General features: G+C 44.5%; 1 protein-coding gene across 6 annotated transcripts in view; it reads right to left on the reverse strand.

Annotated features, from left to right (window-relative positions):
• The window catches only part of LOC132821106 (NXPE family member 3-like), a 152018-nt gene that overhangs the window by 86582 nt on the left and 43241 nt on the right, over window positions 1-22195 (reverse strand). The window contains exon 1 of one of the 6 annotated variants that reach the window (XM_060833646.1): window positions 14517-14603. The exons of the other annotated variants lie outside the window; for them this stretch is intronic. The gene's annotated coding sequence lies outside the window, so the exon portion shown is untranslated. Of the gene's footprint in view, window positions 1-14516; window positions 14604-22195 lie in introns of those variants that run through there. 6 annotated transcript variants of the gene reach the window in all.

Below are 22195 nucleotides of genomic sequence, written 5' to 3' on the forward strand. Positions count from 1 at the left end.
GTTGCGCTTCGGCGGGTCGGTGTGGACTTGTTGGGCCGAAGGGCCTGTTTCCACACTGTAAGGAATCTAATCTAATGGACGGGTACCAGTATCCTTGTAGGGAGGTTTGCTGATGCTGCTCGGAAGAACTTAAACTCTTGTGGCTGAGAAGGTGGAAACCAGACCAATAGGTCAGTGTATGTGGTGTTTGAAGGGAAGAGAGGGACTAAGTCAAGTAAGTCTCATAGGAAGAACAAGCAGGGCCAGGTTAATGAACATGTCAGGACTAAGTGTGAGGGGTAATTATTTTAATACTCAGAGAATAACAAACAAGGCAGATGAGCTTCGAGCCTGGATTAGTACATGGGACTTTGATGTGCAGCCAGTACAGAAAAACTTAGTTGTAAGAAAGACAGGACTGACAGCTCAACATTCCATGCTTTCGATGTGTTTAGCATGGTAGAGCAAGATGTAAAAGGAGAGGGGGAATTGCATTGCTGAGTACAGAGAACCTCACAGCTGCACCATGAGAGGACATCTTGCAGGGCTCATCCAGCAAGACCAGATGGGTAGAACTCAAGAAAAAGAAAGCTGCAATCACTATGATGAGGTTGTTTAATCGGCCCCCCAATAGTCAGCAGGAATTAGAGGAACAGATATGTAAGCAGATCATGGAATAGTCAAACAGGTTTATTTGGAAGGATCAGATACCTGATGAAGGAGCAGCGCTCCGAAAGCTAGTGCTTCTAAATAAACCTGTTAAACTATAATCTGTTGTTGGGTGTTTTCTAACTTTGTCCACCCCAATCCAACACTGATGTCATCCCATCATTAAATATGAAGCTGACCAACCAGAGAAGTGGCTGTTAGACCTTGTATTGGGGAATGAGGTTGAGCAGGTTTTCAAAGTTTCACTGAGGGAGCATTTTGGGAAAAGTAATTATTATCCCATAAGTTTTAAGACAGTTATGAAAATGGATAAGACTGGACTTGGGTGAAAGTGCTCAACTGGAAGAAGGTATTCAGCAATAACTGCAAAAATTGGATTGGGGACAGAGATTTGAAGGTAGACCCAGATCCGATATGTAGGAGTCTTTTAAAGGCATGTTGACTGGAATTCAAGACCAGCATACTCCTGTGAGGGTGTCAGTTCCCTTCAGCAACTTACATACATCAATTAGATCTCATTTCACTCTTATACAGTCCAAGTAGTATAGGCCCAAACTGCTCAATCCATCACCATGATACCAAACCCCTCATGTCTGGAATCAATCTAGTGAATCTCCTCTGAAATGTCTCCTGCATCCATTACATCATTCCTCAAGTGAGGGGACAGAAATTGGACTCACTACTCTAGGTCTGTGTTCTCTAATGCCTTCTCCAGTTGCTGCAACACTTCCCTACTTTCACACTCCTTGTCTTTACCAATAAATGGGAGAAAGTGAGGACTGCAGCTGCAAGAGACCAGTGTCGAGAGTGTGGTGCTGGAAAAGCACAGTAGGTCAGGCAGCATCCGAGGAGCAGGAGAAGTAATGTTTCGAGCATAAGCCCTTCACCAGGAATGAGGCGGCCTCCTTCCTGATGAAGGGCTTATGTCCAAGACATCGATTTTCTTGCTCCTCGGATGCTGCCTGATCTGCTGTGCTTTTCCAGCACCACACTCTTGACTTTTTACCAATAAATGCCAAGATTCCATTTGCCTTATTATCTGCTAAACTTGCATACTAGTTTAAGGCGATTCATCTACAAGGACACCCAGGTCCCGCTGCACTAAAGCACTTTAAAGTTTCTCTGTATTTGCATAATAGATTGTCTTCCTATTCCTCAGCTTCGCTCGCCTTCTGAATGAAGGTGTTATATTAGCATTCTTCCAACCCACAGAAATCTTTAGCACGTCCAGTAAATTTTGGAGTTTTGTAAACAATGGTTCACTAATCTCTGTTGCCACTTCCTTGAAGACCTTGGGATGTCGGTCATCAGGCCCTGGGAACTTGCCACCTTTAATTCCAATAGTTTGCTCAGTACGTTTTCCCCTAGTGATGATGATCAGTCTAAGCTCCTCCCTTCCTATCGCCTCTGCATTACCTGTTACTATTAGGATGGTACTTGTGTCCTTCACTGTGGAAACTGAAGTAAAATATTGATTTACTGGCTCCATTATTTCTGTGCTCCCCACTATTCACTCCTCAGTCATTGCTAGCAAGGGAACAGCTACACTCTTCCTTTTTATATATTCATAAAGATTTTCCTGTTTTATACATTGCACTAGTGTTCTTTCAGATTTGGATTGTTTTTCGATTTTAGATTTTTATTGTCACATGTACTCAAGTATAGTGAAAAGTGTATAATGTCACCATATATGTTGCCATCTGTGATATATTGTGTTATGAGATATTGTGTTATAGGGTGTCTTTATTAACTCTCTCAGCTCACAATATTCATAAATACCACATTCCTGTTCATTCATTCATAACCCTTTCCTAACCCATTATTTAATATAACACAGTCTCATTCATTCATTCATTCATTCATAAAACCGCAGTTCTATTGGATTCAAATTTACAATCAATCCATTTCAAACCCATCACTGTATTCCCACACCTTGTCAGCCCCTGCTACAAGCAGTGTTTACCTCAGCATACAGAACAATATCATCCCCAACAAGTCTCCATGAAGCAAAATAATATAAATCAGCTCTTACCAACCATCTCCTGGACCTGAATAGACCTGAACCATCTCCTGGACCTGTTAAATACCTTTGAAATGGGCCATTGTCCTTTTAAAAAACTTAACTGACTAAACAGCCCTTGCATGAAATTGCATGATCAATGTAACTCATATCGGCAAATACTAAATAAATCTCACAACCCAGCTGCAGTAATCAGTTTAATTTATTTTATTATGATTTCTAACTTATATGCAAAGATCCTAATATTTTTACTGACACTTGCTAATTTAAAAGACAAAAGGGCTAACATCTCCTAATTAGGCAAGTAGACTGGATGGACATCCCATCAGAAGTAGGTAAAAACAATGACTGCAGATGCTAGAAACCAGATTCTGGATTAGTGGTGCTGGAAGAGCACAGCAGTTCAGGCAGCATCCGAGGAGCAGCAAAATCAATGTTTCGGGCAAAAGCCCTTCATTAGTAGCCAGCAGTTAGCATGTTTTAAACCATCTCCTGTCTCTCAGCACAAAAGCTCTTCAAAGCTTTGTGTAATATAGATAAAAAGTATAACACAATAGAAATGAGATTTTACCATTTGTAAGAACTGTGTATAAAGGGGCTCTTGTAAGAACGGTATTTTGGGATTCTGTTGCTGCCCTGTGCTGTGGTTGCTGAATACACAAGCTGTTTTTGCTACTCACCAATTTTAGTCATTATTTGAACATCATCCCACACATCTTCAAAAACAAGTCCAAAAAAAGCTTCGATACAAGGTTGTAAGACAAATGAGAGTTAAAAAGTTAAATGTTGCATTTTGTGATTTTGTTTAGTGACATTTTAGTAACCATTCTCCAGGTGAAGAAAGATTCGAAATTTATTTTGCTGTGTTAACTCCCCAGGCAGTAAAAGAGGAATAGTGAACCCACAAAATGTTCTGTTCTATTTTCTGTGACAACACAATATCCAACCATTCCACTTCAAGCAGAAGGGGTTGATTAGGCGTGATTTACTGCTGATTTAAAGGGTGCAGGGCAAAAAAAATCCTGCGTCAAAAGCCTCTCCTCTTTCTGTACAGGAAATAAAGCCATTTGTTAGAATTCATTCGTGAATGAAGGAAAAGCCTCCCTCGTATGTTTCATTCTACTCTCTCCTTTGTTAACTCTTTGAAATCAATTTTCTGAGATTTTAGACCATGTCAGGAGGGAATTTCCATCAAAGAGAATTGCATGTCCAAATATTCCAACTTACCTATTATTTGAGTACATTCACACCAGTCAGCGTTTAAGATAAGCAAATCTTATCGTCTGGAATTAAAGATTCACCCATGTGTTAAAGTAATATTTGGAAGTTATTCTGTCCAGAAAATGAAATTTGTAACATGATAGCTTAGACATAGAGGTTCTGAGCTTAAACATTCATCCAGGACTTTCTTCAACCTAAACACAACACATAGAAATAACAAATATTGGAGCAGGAAGAGACCATTCAGCCCTTTGAGCCTGCTCCACAATTCATCATGATCATGATTGATCATTCAATCATTTGCCTAATTCTGCTTTCTCCCCTTAATACATTATTTTGAGGAAGGAGGAAATAAATTATGTCTTTTGACTTAATCGATTTCTTCTTCAAATAACTTTAATCAACTGTAACCACTTCAAAGAGATACATTTTTACTATGCTTAAGAAACAAATTCTAAATCAACATTTCAAAGCAACTTTCAATCACCATACATTCCCAAAATACAAACTAAACTCAATGTTTTCCCCAATGATGAGTTCTGGGGAACAAAAACAAACATACGAGGATCTCTCTCTCTCTCACATGTCCTTCCAATCTCTGTTTTTAACTCTTTATTTACTCTTTGCTTGTAATACGAATGAAACATATAATTGTTTCACTTTCTAGAACCAGCAGTTATTTAACACACAATCACAATAATGTACTTTCATAAATCTCAGCTGTGATAAATATCTGCTGGTCAAATCTTCTTTTTTAATTACACATGAGCTCAAAGTGCCAATTAAATTCACTTTCAGGCCTTATCTTTGTTTTAACACTCACTTTGCAGCCCAAGTGGCTTTGTGGGGTTCCAATTAGCTTTAACCATTTGGTCAATTCACTTGCCTCTCTGCTGGGGTAAAAAGTTCGAGGATAACATACTTCCTATCCTCTGAATTCCCTGTCTATCACTTCAATATTTTAACTACAGCCCAGACTGCAGCTATAGGTGGGAGTCTTTCTGGTTCATAGGGTGGTAGGTCATCCCACCCTTTGTTGATACACATATGCCTTGTCCTTTAATCCAGTCCAGTCAATGTCATTGCCCTCACTGCCCTCTGAGTAGAACAAGATACTGAGTGCCTCCCTGACTGTGACCACCTTCCAGCCTTTTGACTTTAACCCCTCACATCTGAGAGCTGCCACCCTCACGGTTCCTGGCTCTCATTGACCATATTTCTAATGAGGGCTGTCGGAATTACAACTGCCTTCTCACATTTCACATTTCCTTGTCTATTGCACTAAGCTTTCTGCTCTGGTATCAGGGTGTCTAATCACACCCCCTCCTGATCATCTCCGTGAAAAGCTTCTGATTGTAATCTAGTGCACTTTGTACCAATGCCCTTTCTGAACTCTATATTATTTTACCTTTGTCCTTAGACATGATCCCTTCCAGACCATTTCCTGCTACCATGGTCTTGTGCCTCCCTGAGCGCACTTTTCTGTTGAGGTGAGCTGCTGTGGGGTTGAACAACTCCATGGTGCAGATTAGACCTATGGATTGTGGACCAACACAGCACAACTCTGTTCTCCCTCATTGTCCTTTTTATGCTGCAAATTACAGCCGAGATTGACTACAGCATTTGCCCTGTTACTAAAGGGTGGTCATATTAAACATACTCACCCAATTAGGACTGAAAATGTGTTGCTGGTTAAAGCACAGCAGGTCAGGCAGCATCCAAGGAACAGGAAGTTCGACATTTCGGGCCAGAGCCCTTTATCAGGAATGAGGAGAGTGTGCCAGGCAGGCTAAGATAAAAGGTAGGGAGGAGGGACTTGGGGGAGGGGCGATGGAGATGTGATAGGTGGAAGGAGGTCAAGGTGAGGGAGATATGCTGGAGTGGGGTGGGGGCGGAGAGGTCAAGAAGAAGATTGCAGGTTAGGAGGGCGGTGCTGAGTTCGAGGGAATCGACTGAGACAAGGTGGGGGGAGGGGAAATGAGGAAACTGGAGAAATCTGAGTTCATCCCTTGTGGTTGGAGGGTTCCCAGGCAGAAGATGAGGCGCTCTTCCTCCAACCATCGTGTTGTTATGTTCTGGCGATGGAGGAGTCCAAGGACCTGCATGTCCTCAGTGGAGTGGGAGGGAGAGTTGAAGTGTTGAGCCACAGGGTGGTTGGGTTGGTTGGTCCAGGCGTCCCAAAGGTGTTCCCTGAAGCGTTCCACAAGTAGGCGGCCCGTCTCCCCAATGTAGAGGAGGCCACACCGGGTGCAGCTGATGCAATAGATGATGTGTGTGGAGGTGCAGGTGAATTTGTGGCGGATATGGAAGGATCCCTTGGGGCCTTGAAGAGAAGTAAGGGAGGAGGTGTGGGTGCAAGTTTTGCATTTCCTGCGGTTGCATGGGAAGATGCCGGGAGTGGAGGTTGGATTGGTGGGGGGTGTGGACCTGACGAGGGAGTCACGAAAGGAGTGGTCTTTGCGGAACACTGATAGGGGAGGGGAGGGAAATATATCCCTTGTGGTGGGGTCCGTTTGGAGGTGGCGGAAATGACGGCGGATGATACCCTGTATACGGAGGTTGGTGGGGTGGTAGGTGAGAACCAGTGGGGTTCTGTCTTGGTGGCGGTTGGAGGGGCAGGGCTCAACGGCGGAGGAGTGGGAAGTGGAGGAGATGTGGTGGAGGGCATCGTCGATCACGTCTGGGGGGAATCTGCGGTCCTTGAAGAAGGAGGCCATCTGGGCTGTACGGTATTGGAACTGGTCCTCCTGGGAGCAGATGCGGCGGAGACGAAGGAATTGGGAATATGGGATGGCGTTTTTGCAGGGGGCAGGGTGGGAGGAGGTGCAGTCCAGGTAGCTGTGGGAGTCAGTTGCTTTATAGGAGATGTCTGTGTTGAGTCGGTCGCCCGAGATAGAAATGGAAAGGTTTAGGAAGGGGAGGGAGGAGTCTGAGACAGTCCAGGTGAATTTGAGGTCGGGATGGAAGGTGTTGGTAAACGTGATGAACTGTTCAACCTCCTCGTGGGAGCACGAGGCAGCGCCGATACAGTCATCGATGTAGCGGAGGAAAAGGTGGGGGGTGGTGCCAGTGTAGCTGCGGAAGATGGACTGTTCCACATATCCTACGAAGAGACAGGCATAGCTGGGGCCTGTGCGGGTGCCCATGGCAACTCCTTTAGTTTGGAGGAAGTGGGAGGATTGGAAAGAGAAGTTATTCAGGGTGAGGACCAGTTCAGTAGGTCGAAGGAGGGTGTCAGTGGAAGGGTACTAGTTGGTGCGGCGGGAAAGGAAGAAGCGGAGGGCTTTGAGTCCTTCGTGATGGGGGATGGAGGTGTACAGGGACTGGATGTCCATCGTGAAGATAAGGCGTTGGGGACCGGGGAAGCAAAAATCATGGAGGAGGTGGAGGGCGTGGGTGGTATCCCGAACGTAGGTGGGGAGTTCTTGGACTAAAGGGGACAGAACCGTGTCGAGGTACGCGGAGATGCGTTCGGTGGGGCAGGAGCAGGCTGAGACAATGGGTCGGCCGGGGCAGTCAGGTTTGTCGAACTCAGCACCGCCCTCCTAACCTGCAATCTTCTTCCTGACCTCTCCGCCCCCACCCCACTCCAGCCTATCACCCTCACCTTGACCTCCTTCCACCTATCACATCTCCATCGCCCCTCCCCCAAGTCCCTCCTCCCTAACTTTTATCTTAGCCTGCCTGGCACACTCTCCTCATTCCTGATGAAGGGCCGTGGCCCGAAACGTCGAAAATCCTGTTCCTTGGATGCTGCCTGACCTGCTGTGCTTTAACCAGCAACACATTTTCAGCTCTGATCTCCAGCATCTGCAGACCTCACTTTTTACTCACCCAATTAGGACCCACGTAGTCAGGAATGGAGCGGTGCAGTACCTTGCTCACAGTGCCAATTGTTGGGGAAAGGTTGTCAAACAGAAGAATTGAGTTCAATAGTTAGCAAGAGAATAGATTTTTATTTGGAGCTCTTTATATTGCAACATGGGAAAGGTTCCTGGAACAGTGTTCATTGAACATTTTGGTGTTCCTCATCACGTACAGCATTTCTATACATTTTCAATCAAATTTAATTACATGTAAGTCATATCCTCCCAATTTATATGTCCAATCCTTTAAACACATGATGAAAAATGGATTTTCTATGGACACACCTAGTTTCCCCATGCTGTCATGATATTTACCAGTGTTTCTCCCTAAATAAATTAAACAACTCCAACCAGAATGTTATAAACTGTTTGTCAAGGTATCCCAAAACAACAAAGCCTCCAAATCCATACGAATACAATCCAGTATCAACACAAATCAGTCATACTTTTATTAGGAAAAAAAATTACAATAATGTTCAATAATAAACCATGTATTTTTTATCCTATTTGGCCCCTTAAGATTATATTCCTTCCCGAGTATCTTGTAATCGGTTACACTCCCTCTGTCTCTGTCTGTAGAACTGTGAAGCTACTTGGTCTATTAGTTGGTCTCTGTCCTTTGCCATGCCATGGAACGTCTCCAGAGGGTGTAAGAGTTCAGTCTGAAGATGAACCTTGTTTTTATACTTTTACAGATGGTTTTCTGGTACTTTAATTTTGCCAATGAGGAAGACTCACTTGATAGTTTGAAACATTGTCAGTCATTTGGATGGTGCACTACTGTTAGTTTCTTTGTGTGAGCAGGACATAGTGCCTTTCTGTTTGGGCCCTCCTTTGTTTAATGGATAAGTTGTTGGGACGAGACAACAGCTTGATGTCTGGTTTGGATGCTTTGGAGAGGTAAGTATTTAGAATGAACAGTTTGACATTTTCATTGTACATGTTTCACCGTATAATAAATCAATAATCTTCTATGTGTTAAAAGAAACCTGATTGATGGATCTTTTTGTTTTAAGCCGAATGTAGAGAAAGCATATGAATGGCTATAACAGACCGTGAGCACTAGATTCACCCCGAGGGGAAAGGAATATCCATTCTCACCGTCAAATCTTATGTTAAATTCAGGATCTTATATGCTTCAACTAAGTCAACCCTCACTCTTCTGAACTCAAATGGAAACAATTGCGGCCTGTTAAAGCTATTCTCACAAAACAATCCAATTCCAGGTACAACCTAGTCAACCTGCTTTGAACCACTTCCAATGCACAGGGTCAATAAGATTAAGCAGGTCAATGTGTGGCTCAAAGATTGTGAGAATGAGTTTGAATTCATGGGGCACTGGGGAAGAAGGCGTCCGTTCTGATGGGATGGTCTTCATCTGAGCTGTGCTGGGACCAGAGTCCTAACGAATTGCGTAACTGGAGCTGTAGACAGAGCTTTAAATTAAATGGTGTTGGGGGGGGTGTTGGTTGGATACAGTTAGAGGGAAAAAATAGAAAACCCGAATTAGAGGAGGAGGTAAGATTGCAGAACTCAGGAGAAGTTAAATTAAAATCTCCAGAACAGATTCTAATGCTATGATCTGCCTGTATAGCTAGCAAAACAACATTTTTCACTGTACTTACATCCACGTGGCAGCAATAAATCATATCAAATTAAAATGTTCAATTCCTCTTGTTGTAAAGGATAGCGTTTAGTGATTTTGTGCTGTGCCGTCATTGTAAATTTTAATGACTCATTCCTGATGAAGCGCTTATGCCTGAAATGTTGATTCTCCTGCTCCTTGGATGCTGCCTGACCTGCTGTGCTTTTCCAGCACCGCACTGTCAACTCTAATCTCCAGCATCTGCAGTCCTCACTTCTTCCCTCCAAACTCATGCACCTGAACACGTAACTTATACTGCAACTCGAAAATCTCTGTTGTTCTCCATTCAGTAAAATACTCTTATATTTTAATTCTTACCGTAAAGGAAAACAACTTTCCATTTTCCCACATAATACATTTCATGCCAGATGTTTGCCTGTTCATTCAACCCATTCCTATTTGCAACTTTGTATGCCTTCTTCACAACATACCTTCCTACCTATCATGGCATTGTCGAGAATTTAGGTGCCTTGATTTTGCTCCTCTCCTCTGAGTCATTGATGTAAATTGTAAAAGGTTGAGGTCCAGCCTCGACCCGTGCAGGGCATCACTCATCACATCAAGTCCATTGGACAATGACTCATTTACGCAATCTCTCTGTTTTCTGCCAGCCAGCCAGTCTTCTAACCATGCTATATACTCAGAGCTTCTATTTTGTAGAATGACCTTTCTTTTGGTGCCGTATCAAATACCTTCTGGAAATTCAAGAACTGCGTGACTACTCACTTCACATTATTCACAGTGTAATTCAGGTAACTGTGGGAGTGGATGGGTTTATAGTAGATGTCCATGTTAGGTCGGTCACCAGAGCTGGAAATGGAGAGGTCCAGACAGGGAAGGGAGGTGTCTGAGGTGGTCCAGGTGAATTTGAGATTGGGGTGAAAGGCGATAGTGAAGTAGATGAACTGTTCAATCTCCTTGTGGGAGCATGAGGTAGCACCGATACAGTCATCGATGTAACAGGGGAAAAGGTGGGGGATGGTGCTGGTATAACTGTGGAAGATGGACTGTTCCATATACCTGATGAAAGGCAGGAATAGCTAGGGCGCATGCGGATGCCTATGGCTACCTATTTGGTTCGGAGGAAGTGGGAGGATTGGAAGGAGAAGGTGTTGAGGGTGAGGACCAGTACAGCCGGGGGAATGAGGGTACTGGTTGGGACGGCATGAGAGGATGCATTGGAAGGGGTGGAGTCGGATGTGTGGAAAGTGGAGGAGATGCATTGGAGGGCATTGTTGACCATGTGGGAGGGAAAACTGTGGTCTTTGAAGAAAGAGGCCACCTGGGATGCTCTATGGTCAGAAAGATAATTCTTTCTTCAACTCCCTTATCAGAACCACAACCCCCACCTGCCCACAACTCATCTTTGGCACCTTCCCCTGCCACTGCAAGAAGTGTAAAACCTGTAGCCACACGTTCCCCCCTTACCTGCTTCCATGCCCCCAAAGGATCCTTCCACATCTGACAGAAATTTACCAGTATGTCCACAAATGTCATCTACTATATCCATTGCACCCGAAGTGGTTTTCTCTACATCGGGGAGACAGGAGGCCAACTTATAGATCATATCAGAGAACATCTCTGGGACACCCACACTAACCAACCCCACCACTCCGTGGCTGAACACTTTAATGCCAACTTCCACTCCACAAGGCCATGCAGGACCTGGGCTGCCTCCATTACCAAACCCTAACCACCTGATGCCTGAAGGAAGAATGCCTCAACTTCTGGCTGACTAAATAATCAATGGAGTATGTTTTGGTCACAGATGCTATTTGTAACTATTGACCACACATTCCACATCAATGTATTATCCATGTTTACCAGATGTCACCTTTGGATATGAAACTTAATTTGTATATGGATTGCAGATTGTAGACCAATTCCAAGTTTTCTAGCAATGTAGTGTTGGCTCAAACCATGCTATCTTGTGCCTTTATTCCCTTTGGATCCAAACTTCAGACTTTCTACTTTAATAAGAAACCTTTCTGATTCTTAACCAAATCATAACACACATTATGATCCTGAATGCAATGAGAAAAGTAAATTGGGCACACTGATCTAGGATCGACACATTTTTATTGCAGTTTGCCAAGTGAGCTTTCCAGCATTTTCTGTTTTTAGCAGACCTTGATGAATGTATACCTGTGTTCGTTCTCTCATCCCCACATATTAATAATTCATATGCCCTTCAGTAACCTCTGGATATCACTGACATGTTCGAGGTTATTAGATAACTTACAGTGTGGAAACAGGCCCTTCGGCCCAACAAGTCCACACCGATCGCCGAAGCGCAACCCACCCGGACCCATGCTCCTACACTTACCCCTCCTACTAACACTACGGGCAATTTAGCATGGCCAATTCACCTAACATGCACATTTTTGGACTGTGGGAGGAAACCAGAGCACCCGGAGGAAACCCATACAGACACTGGGAGAATGTGGAAACTCCATACAGTCAGACCCCAAGGCAGTGTCCATTGAACCCGGATCTCTGGCGCTGTAAGACAGCAGCGCAAGATGCTGTGAGGCAGCAGTGCTGGGCGCTGTGAGGCAGCAGTGCTAGGCGCTGTGAGACAGCAGTGCTAGGTGCTGTGAGGCAGCAGTGCTGGGCGCTGTGAGGCAGCAGTGCTAGACGCTGTGAGGCAGCAGTGCTGGGTGCTGTGAGGCAGCAGTACTAGGTGCTGTGAGGCAGCAGTGCTGGGAGCTGTGAGGCAGCAGTGCTGGGCGCTGTGAGGCAGCAGTGCTAGACGCTGTGAGGCAGCAGTGCTGGGTGCTGTGAGGCAGCAGTGCTAGGCGCTGTGAGGCAGCAGTGCTGGGAGCTGTGAGGCAGCAGTGCTGGGTGCTGTGAGGCAGCAGTACTAGGCGCTGTGAGGCAGCAGTGCTGGGAGCTGTGAGGCAGCAGTGCTAGGCGCTGTGAGGCAGCAGTGCTGTGCCGGAGGCAGCAGTGAGTGCTGTGAGGCAGCAGTGCGCTGTGAAGCAGCAGTGCTAGGTGCTGTGAGGTATCAGTGCTGGGTGCTGTGAAGCAGCAGTGCTAGGTGCTGTGAGGCAGCAGTGCTAGGAGCTGTGAGGCAGCAGTGCTGGGCGCTGTGAGGCAGCAGTGCTAGTGCTGTGAGACAGCAGCTGTGAGGCAGCAGTGCTGGGCGCTGTGAGGCAACAGTGCTAGGCGCTGTGAGACAGCAGTGCTGGAGCAGTGAGGCTGCAGTGCAGCAGTACTAGGCGCTGTGAGGCAGCAGTGCTGGGAGCTGTGAGGCAGCAGTGCTAGGCGCTGTGAGGCAGCAGTGCTGGGTGCCGGAGGCAGCAGTGATGGGTGCTGTGAGGCAGCAGTACTGCTGTGAGCAGTGCTGGGAGCTGTGAGGCAGCAGTGCTAGGCGCTGTGAGGCAGCAGTGCTGGGTGCCGGAGGCAGCAGTGATGGGTGCTGTGAGGCAGCAGTGCTGGGTGCTGTGAAGCAGCAGTGCTAGGTGCTGTGAGGTATCAGTGCTGGGTGCTGTGAAGCAGCAGTGCTAGGTGCTGTGAGGCAGCAGTGCTAGGAGCTGTGAGGCAGCAGTGCTGGGCGCTGTGAGGCAGCAGTGCTAGGTGCTGTGAGACAGCAGTGCTGGGCGCTGTGAGGCAGCAGTGCTGGGCGCTGTGAGGCAACAGTGCTAGGCGCTGTGAGACAGCAGTGCTGGGAGCAGTGAGGCTGCAGTGCTGGGTGATGTGAGGTAGCAGTGCTAGGTGCTGTGAGGTAGCAGTGCTAGGAGCTGTGAGGTAGCAGTGCTAGGCGCTGTGAAGCAGCAGTGCTAGGTGCTGTGAGGCAGCAGTGCTAGGTGCTGTGAGGTAGCAGTGCTAGGAGCTGTGAGGCAACTGTGCTAGGCGCTGTGAGGCAGCAGTGCTGGGAGCTGTGAGGTTGTAGTGCTGGGCGATGTGAGGTAGCAGTGCTAGGCGCTGTGAGGCAGCAGTGCTAGGCGCTGTGAGGCAGCAGTGCTGGGAGCTGTGAGGCAGCAGTGCTCGGAGCTGTGAGGCAGCAGTGCTGGGCGCTGTGAGGCAGCAGTGCTAGGTGCTGTGAAGCAGCAGTGCTGGGTGCCGTGAGGCAGCAGTGCTAGTCGCTGTGCCAACGAGCCGCATTGCAAATCTATTTCTTTTCTAAACTCCACTGGAATCTGTGAGATTCATCGATTTAATTTGCTTAAAACATTGTGAATTTTCTGATTTTATCATTATCTAAATTACATTTACCTCAGATGAAAGGAATGATGAAGAGGGTGTTGACATTGATGATGGGATTGTCACTGATTACGAAGAAGAACAGTGAGGGGATAAAGAAAGCAAAGTACTTTCACGTGAAGTCCTTTCTCCTGGAATCATTATTTAAAATATAATGAAGTACAAGTATATGTCTTTGTAGACTCTATCTTGATATAAATTAATTTTACATTGGTACAATCCATAGAATGCCCACATTAAAGGACAGAAATGCATTCATATCAAATACCTCTGTTGAATATTTAGAATTTGGTTACTTGTTTTGCAGCCATGAGTCCCAAAATTACCAAGATTGATCTGACACATTCTTTGTGACTGAACACAGGCATGATGAAATGCAATGAGTAAGTTCAATAGAAATAGAAAATGTTGGAAATAATCAGGAGGTCTGGAAGCATCTGTGTTGAGAGTCGAGTTAACAGACAGGATTGACTTGGAAATTGTAAGTCAGGTTGTTTTCCTGATATTACTTTCCGAAACTCAGAATGGTTTAGCTGACAGTATAAACTTTGAGCTGTTGTCATTGTGTGCAGTAACTTCTTTCTATCTGCCCCTTCTAAACCATTGCTGATAGACAGGCTCTCCCATGTCCTCTATAATAACTGTGCTTGTGGAGGGAGTGGGTGTGGGGGCTGTCATTCCACAATTGCATCTGACCCAAGAAAGAGAGGAGCAAGATTGACCACGGAAAAGAGCAAACTCCCAGCTTTTCAATGGTGCATGAGAGCTCGAGCTGAGGAGGTGGAAAGGAGGAAAGGTGCCCATTGTTCACAGCAGTACAGCAGGATAACAAGGCATGTGTAAACAAGGGGAATGGAAACTGTCAGCCACAGAGAGTGATCAAATAAAGAAAAGCAATATGAGAACTTACCGTAAAACGGTTGAATGTAATACCATGAGTTTAATCACCACATTGAACGATCGGGGTCAGTGAATGCTTCCTCAAATGTCATATCCCTCTAATTACAGCACCTTTCTCGGTCATTCCTCAATACAGCTCGTCACCATTATATACCCTGCAGCAATCATTATCAATCTTGACTCACATATATTTAAATGCTTCAGCACAGGCTGTAAGACACACCTGTACAGCTTGCATAGATTAGATTAGATTAGATTAGATTACTTACAGTGTGGAAACAGGCCCTTCGGCCCAACAAGTCCACACCGACCCGCCGAAGCAAAACACACCCATACCCTTACATTTTGCCCCTTACCTAACACTACGGGCAATTTAGCCTGGCCAATTCACCTGACCTGCACATCTTTGGACTGTGGGAGGAAACCGGAGCACCCGGAGGAAACCCACGCAGACACGGGGAAAATGTGCAAACTCCACACAGTCAGTCGCCTGAGGCGGGAATTGAACCCGGGTCTCTGGTGCTGTGAGGCCACCGTCGTTGGTTATTCAAACCCATCTCCACTTCACACATGCTGGTACTGAACTCTAATTGTATTGTCTTTAAAAAATTCCCACATGACAGATGTGGATTTACCCCCCAATCTCCGTTCCCCAGTTCTGCCTTAATATTGTGGTAATTACTCTTCCCACAAGACTATTCTTATCCCTCTCCATAAGTAAATTAAAACGTAATGGAATTATGATCCCTGTTCCTGAAATTTTCCCCCACTGAAACAAGGATCACCCGGCCGCACACAATCCCCAATATCAGGCCCAGTATGGTCCCTTCCCTCATTGGAATATTTCAAAATGTTTTGAAAAGTGTCCCAGGATGCACTGAACATTTTCTCCCTCATCAAAGTCCCTGGCACTAAGCGTGTCCCAGACAGTATGGGGGAAGTGGTGATGTGGCAAGTTGTCACTTCAAGAAGTTGAAGTGCAGTACACCCACCAGCTCCCCATTATCTCCAGCACTTGTTAATTCATCATAGAACTCCAAAATACTTTTATTTTCTCCCATTGGTGTATAGGTATTATTGGCACCAGCCAGTATTTATTCCCTGTCCCTCATTGACTATGAGAAGGTGCTGGTGAGCTGCCTTCTTGAATCAATGCAATTCATGTGCTGCAGATAGTCCAGTTAATTTCAACAATTACACAAAGTAAAACAAGAAAGCCATTATGAGAGATTATGCAAGACCCTGCTGAATACACAAGATACACAGACACTGTAACAGTACCATAGCCTGCTATATTGTGAGAACTGTATGTTCTGAATAAGTTTGAACATTCTGACTATGAAATTGAGCAGAGTTTGAATACCTGCAGTAGCACCCTGATGCAGGATTGCTTCTGATTTAGCAACAAGCAAATCTAATGCTGCCTCCTAAATTAAATAATTGTCGCTTGCTGCCAATTCTTGGCTCATTCTTTACTGGTTGCATGACTGAACAAGAAGCACAAATTCATGGATTCAAATTACAATGGCTTCACGGTAGCTCATCCTGCTTCCTCGCCTCATCAAGGAGAGCTGCATTGCAGCTAAAGATGGTAGTGGAAGTCTTGACTGGGGGTAGTTCAGCTATGATAAAAGCCCTTAATTGTCAAAGGAGCAATGTTTGGATTCTCTCTTGTTGAACATGGTCATTGCCTGGCACTTGTCTGGCAAAGGTGTTGCTTATCACTTATCAATCCAAGCTTGGAGACAGTCCAGGTCTTCCTGTGTATGGCCACGAGCTACTTCAATGTTAGAGGAGTCACAAACAGTGCTGAAGATTATGCAATGATCAGAAAACATCACCATTTTTGACTTGCTGGATGTAGTTCATTGATGAAGTTGGTTGAGTCTAGGTCATTACCCTGGGGAACTCCTTTGATGATATCCTGGAGCAGAGGTAATTGATCTCCAACAATCATCTTCTTTGGTCAGTCTGTCTTCATCTCAAAGAAAGTTTTTCTCCTGACAACCATTGATTCCACTTTTGTGAGGGCTCCTCGAAGCCACACTCAGTCAGTGGGCGGCACAGTGGCTCAGTGGTTAGTACTGCTGCCTCACAGCGTCAGAGACCTGGGTTCAATTCCCGCCTCAGGCAACTGTCTGTGTGGAGTTTGCACATTCTCCCCGTTTCTGTGTGGGTTTCCTCTGGGTGCTCCAGTTTCCTCCCACAGTCCAAAAACATGCAGGTTAGGTGAATTAGCCATGCTAAATTGCCCCTAGTGTTAGGTGAACAGGTAAATGTGGAGGAATGGGTGTGGGTGGATTGCTCTTCGGAGGGTCGGTGTGGACTTGTTGGGCCGAAGGGCCTGTTTCCACACTGTAAGTAATCTAACCTAAACAAATGTGACCTGGACATCAGGACAGTCACTCTCACCTCACCCCTGGAATTTAGCTCATTTGGCTCCCTGGCATCACGCAAACCGAGATTCTGTGGAAAGGTTATTATTGGGTAAGTGTCATTTGAGAGCAATATCAATGATAGATTCTATCACCTTTGCTGATGATTGGGAGTAGGCAGTTGGGATAATGAATGGGCAGTTTAAATTTGTCCTGCGTTTTGTTCACAGTATGTATCTGGCAATTTTCCTCCTTGCTGTAGAGATGTCAATATTGTTGCTAAGTAATAGCTTGACTTTAGTATCTTTCTCACTGTCAGTGAAAATTTAAAATAGCGGTAAAGCCTTCACTGATATCATTTTTCTGCAGGGTAAAATCCACCCAACTGTCACAGGGAATCAGGACAAGTTTGGCTAAACCATGCAAAGTGTGTCAGATAGTTATGTATGATCCAATTCACTGGTTCCTGGCATTACATATCACTTTCATGGCAGTTTCAGAGGAAATATCCATGGAATTCCACAGCAATGCTGAGGTTGTTAGCCACACTATATTGTTGCTCGGTGGCTTATTATTCCCTTATTATTGATCGCATTCTCAGAGGAATTTAAAAGATGATTCATATCAATGTAGGAGAGAGAGTTATTAATGATCGTTGCTGTGCTGATACAATATTTACAGCACAAATGAAAAAGACAGGAAAAAAAGGAATTTGTCTGTCTGTAATGAAAGTGTCAGTTCTCAGCTTAGACTCGAGAGTAAGCAAATATCAACTGGGGAATGACAAAAAAAAATTCAATCTGCAATGTTAAAATAAACACATGTTAAGTTATAACACTCAATTATATTCATAGATAGTAGAAGGTGGTTGTTAATGAGGTCAGTATCTGGAAATGTATTCCAGTAAGTCCAAAAACATGCAGGTTGACATATATTAAGACAGACCTGTTCTTTCCCGACATTTGAACATGGACTCCTTGAGTATCTGAGAAGTCACAAATGATGCTTAATATTGTGCAGGTATTGCTGAAGATTCTGATCTTATGTTGGAAGGAAGGTGACAGATGAAGCAGCTGAATATGGCTGTGTCTAGGACACTATAGTGAGGAATTCCTGCAGAGATGTCCTGGAACTGAGATGGTTTATCTCCAACAACACATTTCTCAATGTACCAGGCATGACTGCAACAAGGAGAGAGTCTGCGCCCTGATTCCCTTTGATGATAGTATTGCACCTTGATGTCTAACCCCCAGCAAAATGTGTCCTTCATGTCAATGGCTGTCACTCTCACCACATCTCTGAAATTCAGCTTTTTTGTCGTTGGTTGAATCTAGGCTGTAACGAGGTCAGGAGCTGAGTGGCCTTGGCAGAATTCAAACTGGAAATCACTGAGCAAGTTATTGCTGAGCAGGTGTTGCTTGATAGTGCTCTTGCCTGATGGCTTTTATCTGGGGCGTCGGTTTTCCTGCTCATGGTTTACCATGAGGAACCTTGTCGAATACTTTACTGAGGACCATATACATCACTGCTCTGCCCTCATCATCCCTCTTCATTACTTCTTCATTGCTTTTGCAAAAAAAGCTCAATCATGAATGAGACATGATTTCCCACACACAAAGGCATGTTGACTATCCCTAATCACACGTTGCCTTTCCAAATGCATGTAAATCCCGTTCCTCAGGATTCTCTCCAACAACGTGCCCACCACTGATGTATTGCTCCCTGGTCTATAGTTCCCTGGTTTTTTCCTTTCCACCTTTCCAAAATAGTGGCATCACCTTATAAAGAGGTGAGAAAATCATGAAAGGCATCGATAAGGTAAACAGCAAAGATCCTTTCTCTTGTGATGGGGTGGGGGGCTGGTTGCAAAAGGAGAAAATTCCATAGGGTCCGAAGGGGCAACTTCTTCCCACAGAGGATGGTTCATATGTAGAATGAACTGGCAGAGGAAGTGGTAAATGCAGGTATAGTTACAGCATTTAAAACGTAAATGGTCAGGCACATGAATAGGAAAGGTTGAGAATGATATGGTCCAAATGCAGGCAATTGGGACTAGTTTTTGGGAAAGCAAGCACGAGTTGGACTGAAGGGTCTGTTTTCACGTTGTATGACTCAATAACTCGATAAGTTAAACAGTGGGACTCTTAGCATTGTTGTGGCCACTTGCTGGTGAGGCCAGAAATAGGAAGATAATACAGTTAAATGTGTGGCTAAAGGGCTGGTGTCAGAGGGAGGGGTTCAGATATCTGGATCATTGGGTCCTCTTCCAAGGAAAGATGGACTGTTCAAGAAGGATGGGCTGAACCTTAACTGGAGGGGTACCAGTATCCTTGTAGGGAGGTTTGATGATGCTGCTTGGAAGAACTTAAACTCGTGTGGCTGGGAAGGTGGAATCCAAACCAATAGGTCAGTGTATGTAGTGTTTGAAGGGAAGAGAGGGACTAAGTCAAGTAAGTCTCATAGGAAGAACAAGCAGGGCCAGGTTAATGAACGCATCAGGACTAACTGTGAGGTGTAATAATTTTAATACTCAGAGAATAACAAATAAGGAAGATGAGCTTCGAGCCTGGATTAGTACATGGGTCTTTGATGTGCAGCCAGTACAGAAAAACTTAGTTGAAAGAAAGACAGGACTGACAGCTCAACATTCCATGCTTTCGATGTGTTTAGCATGGTAGAGCGAGATGTAAAAGGAGGGGAGGGGAATTGCATTGCTGAGTACAGAGAACCTCACAGCTGCACCATGAGAGGACATCTTGCAGGGCTCATCCAGCAATACCAGATGGGTAGGACTTAAGAAAAAGAAAGCTGCAATCACTATGATGAGGTTGTTTAATCGGCCCCCCAATAGCCAGCAGGAATTAGAGGAACAGATATGTAAGCAGATCATGGAAAGATATGAGAACAATAGAGTAGGGGTAGTTGGTGATTTAATTTGTCCCAATATTGACTGGAACTCCCTCAGTTCCTGAAACTTAGATGGGACAGAATTGGACAGGTACATCCAGGAGGGTTGCTTGAGCCAATATTTGAATGGATTTATTGTTGTCATAGGAACCTAAATGCAGTGAAATGTTTTGTTTTGTGTGCAGTACGGGCAGATAATAACATACAAAGTGCAACAGGGAAATAGGACAGAGCAAGGAATACAATGTTACAGCTACAGAGAAGGTGCACAGACAGTAAGATTAAACATGAAGTTATAAATCACACAACATCAGGCTATAGTCAAACAGGTTTACTTGGAAGGATCAGCTACCTGATGAAGGAGCAGCGCTCCGAAAGCTAGTGCTTCCAAATAAACCTGTTAGACCATAATCTGGTGTTGGGTTGTTTCTAACTTTGACCACCCCAAACCAACACTGATGCCATCCCATCATTAAATATGAAGCTGTCCAACCAGAGAAGTGGCTGTTAGACCTTGTATTGGGGAATGAGTCTGAGCAGGTGATTAAAGTTTCACTGAGGGAGCATTTTGGGAAAAGTAATTATTATCCCATAAGTTTTAAGATAGTTATGAAAATGAATAAGACTGGACTTGGGTGAAAGTGCTCCACAGGAAGAAGGTATTCAGCAAGAACTGCAAAAATTGGATTGGGGACAGAGATTTGAAGGTAGATCCATATCCGATATGTAGGAGTCTTTTAAAGGCATGTTGACTGTAATTCAAGACCAGCATACACTTGTGAGGGTGTCAGTTCCCTTTAGCAACTTACATACGTCAATTAGATCTCATTTCACTCTTATACAGTCCAAATAGTATAGGCCCAAACTGCTCAATCTATCACCATGATGCCAAACCCTCATGTCTGGAATCAATCTAGGGAATCTCCTCTGAAATGTCTTCTACATCCATTACATCATTCCTCAAGTGAGGGGACAGACATTGGACTCACTACTCTAGGACTGTGTTCTCTAACGCCTTCTCCAGTTGCAGCAACACTTCCCTACTTTCACACTCCTTGTCTTTACCAATAAATGGGAGAAAGTGAGGACTGCAGCTGCAAGAGACCAGAGTTGAGAGTGTGGTGCTAGAAAAGCACAGTAGGTCAGGCAGCATCCGAGGAGCAGGAGAAGTGATGTTCGAGCATCAACCCATCACCAGGAATGAGGTGGCCTCATTCCTGATGAAGGGCTTATGTCCAAAACATCGATTTTCTTGCTCCTCAGAAGCTGCCTGACCTGCTGTGCTTTTCCAGCACCACACTCTTGACTTTTTACCAATAAATGCCAAGATTCCATTTGCCATATTATCTGCTAAACTTGCATACTAGTTTACTGCGGTTCATGTACAAGGACACCCAGATCCCACTGCACTAAAGCACTTTAAAGTTTCTCTGTATATACATAATAGATTGTCTTCCTATTCCTCAGCTTCCCTCGCCTTCTGAATGAAGGTGTTATATTAGCATTCTTCCAATCCACAGAAATCTTTCCCACGTCCAGGAAATTTTGGAGTTTTGTAAACAATGGATCATTAATCTCTGTTGCCACTTCCTTGAAGACCTTGGGATGTCAGTCATCAGGCCCTGGGAACTTGCCTCCTTTAATTCCAATAGTTTGCTCAGTACGTTTTTTTCCCCTAGTGATGATCGGTCTAAGCTCCTCCCTTCCTATCGCCTCTGCATTACCTGTTACTATTAGGATGGTACTTGTGTCCTTCACTGTGAAAACTGAAGTAAAATATTGATTTACTGGCTCCATTATTTCTGTGCTCCCCACTATTCACTCCTCAGTCTTTGCTAGCAAGGGGCCAGCTACGCTCATCCTTTTTATATATTCATAAATATTTTCCTGTTTTATACATTGCACTAGTGTTCTTTCAGATTTAGATTGTTTTTCGATTTTATGTTTTTATTGTCACATGTACTCAAGGATAGTATAGTGAAAAGTGTATAATGTCACCATATATGTTGCCATCTGTCATATATCGTGTCATGAGATATTGTGTTATAGGTTGTCTTTATTAACTCACTCACCAGCTCGCAATATTCATTAATAACACGTTTCTATTCATTCATTCATAACCCTTTCCTAACCCATTATTTAATATAACACAGTCTCATTCATTCATTTATTCATAAAACCGCAGTTCTATTGGATTCAAATTTACAATCAATCCGTTTCAAACCCTTCACTGTATTCCCACACCTTGTCAGCCCCTGCTACAAGCAGTGTTTACCTCAGCATACAGAACAATATCATCCCCAACAAATCTCCATGAATCAAAATAATATTAATCAGCTCTTACCAACTATCTCCTGGACTTGAATAGTCCTGAACCATCTCCTGGACCTGTGAAATACCTTTGAAA

This window comes from Hemiscyllium ocellatum, chromosome 12 (assembly GCF_020745735.1).
Source record: "Hemiscyllium ocellatum isolate sHemOce1 chromosome 12, sHemOce1.pat.X.cur, whole genome shotgun sequence".
NCBI lineage: Eukaryota > Metazoa > Chordata > Chondrichthyes > Orectolobiformes > Hemiscylliidae > Hemiscyllium > Hemiscyllium ocellatum.